This window comes from Symsagittifera roscoffensis, chromosome 7 (genome assembly GCF_963678635.1).
Source record: "Symsagittifera roscoffensis chromosome 7, txSymRosc1.1, whole genome shotgun sequence".
In the NCBI taxonomy this organism is placed as follows: Eukaryota; Metazoa; Xenacoelomorpha; order Acoela; family Convolutidae; genus Symsagittifera; species Symsagittifera roscoffensis.
Genome location: NC_087068.1, coordinates 4,748,977 through 4,751,436, shown reverse-complemented (window position 1 = coordinate 4,751,436; position 2,460 = coordinate 4,748,977).

Below are 2,460 nucleotides of genomic sequence, written 5' to 3'. Positions count from 1 at the left end.
TAGCTAATTTCGCCAGTTTACTGTAAATAATGATTGATGTATATTGCGCGACTTTTTATATAGTTGAAAACATTCCAGCAAATTATTGCTTAAAAACACTTGGAGATTTTCTCCAATTTTCTGTGCTGCCTGAGAGGCTCACATTCTTGATACAGTCTGTCAGTCTTCGACTCGATAGTTGTGGCGTAGTTTATGCGTAACTAAAAATCAAATGGATCCACTTTTGCTAAAAAAAATGGTCTTTAAAACTTACGAATTTGGGTTATAATTTTGTAAAGTTGTAGAGGATTTGAAGATTTGGCCAACTTGTGACAACTAATGGGGCGATAGATTAGGTGCTATTGTAAGCAGAGATTTAGTCCGTGAAAGAAAACGTTCCAAATTGAATTGAGGCAGATTGATTAAAGTTTTTTGAGGAAATCATGTCTCATTGAACTTTGCATAGCGTTGGGTGGATCGATTTTCGAGAAAAAACAAAAAAAAAACTTTTTTTCCATTTTCATTTCTTTTTGTTTTAATGATTTATTTGATTTGTTTTTTCATATCTGAAAGTATAACTGAAACATTTTAATCATATTTTGTTGATCTCTACTGATTGTTCAATTACTCTTTTCATAAAATGTGAAGTTAAAAATGTGAAGTAAAAATTCTCAACTTCAAAAAATTAACAGCTAAAAACGTGTCTTTCGAAATTCATTTTTTTTGAATATCTGAAAATTCAAACGGTTTTATAGGTTTTTCTTTTTCGAACGAAGTTTCCCCTTGGAGCAAAATTGACCATCCGAAAAAAGTACCATACCGGAGAGCATTTTTGGATGCGGTACGATATTTAGTTTCCTTCATTTTAAAACAGATTTCACCGAAGTTTACTTCTACTAACTCATCATACTTTTTTATTTGTTTCGTAAGTGATTATAAGTTCGCTTCTCTCTTGTGTATTCAGATTTGATTGTACTGTAAAGTCATAAGTCAAAGTTCTCAATTGTAGGAATGTAATTTGAACATCTTTTCCATAAAACTAAATAAAGGACTGGATTTTTCATTTCATTACAAGAGAAGTTTTGCTTTTGAAATAGTTCTCCAATTTATTTTATTTGTTTCTGTTTAAGCTCAATTGCCTAGTTTTCGAAATTAAACTTTTGTAGTTGCTACTGTTGGCAACTTGTGTTATTATGTTGCTTTGAAAAAACGAAAATTACATATTTTTTTGTCTGTCTGCAGTTTATTTTTTATTTTTTTTTCTACATATTTGTATATATGTCTAAATGTATGTATGTATGTACATGTTTTTGTATTAATGTATAAACGTATGTATGTATGTATGTATGTATGTATGCATGTATGTATCTTTGTAAGTATGCATGTATGTATGTGTGTATGTATGTATATATCTATGTATTTATATGAATGTGTTTATGAATGTATGTCTGTATGTAATGTATATTTTTGTAGGTAAGGTACGAGTGTTTGTATGTAGGTATGTGTGTATCTATGTGAGTTTTTATGTTAGGTATGATTATTTTTAAGTAAGTACATACGTGTGTATGTATGTATGTATGTACGTATTTATGTATGTATGTATGTACGTATGTATGTATGTATCTATGTATGTATGTATGTATGTATGTATGTATGTATGTATGTATGTATGTATGTATGTATGTATGTATGTATGTATGTATGTATGTATGTATGTATATATGTATTTTTTACGTATATATGTATGTATGTATGTATGTATCTGAGTGTGTATGCTTGTATCTTTTTGTATCTTGTATCTTTGTATTTGTGTATGTATGGATGATGTCTGTATGTATCTTTGAATTTATATCTTTGTATTTGTGTATGTATGGATGATGTCTGTATGTATATGTCTATATATGTATGTGTGTTGGTGTGTATCTGTGTATAAATGTATGTATGCATGTATGTATGTTGGTATGTTTGTATGTTTGCTGGTATGTGTGTATGTTTGTATTTTAGTGTGTATGAATGTATCTATGTATGTGGGTATATATAATAGTGTACGTATGTATGTATGTATCTATGAATGAATGTATGTATGTTGGTATGTATGTACGTATAAATGTATGTATGCATGTATTTATGTTGGTATGTATGTATGTTTGTTGGTATGTGTGTATGTATGTATGTTGGTATGTAAGTCTACTTGTGTGTTTGTATGTGTACCCGAGTGTATTTATGTATATATGTGTGTCTATGAATGAATGTATGTATGTTGGTATGTATGTATGTTTAAAAGTATGTATGCATGTATGTATGTTGGTATCTATGTATGTTTGTTGGTATGTGTGCATGTATGTATGTTGGTATGTAAGTATATATGTGTGTATGTATGTGTGCATGAATGTATGCATGTATGTGTGTAAATATGTATGTGTGTGTATGTATGTATCTATGTTTTTATGTATGTTTGTATGTATGTATGTATGTTTTTAT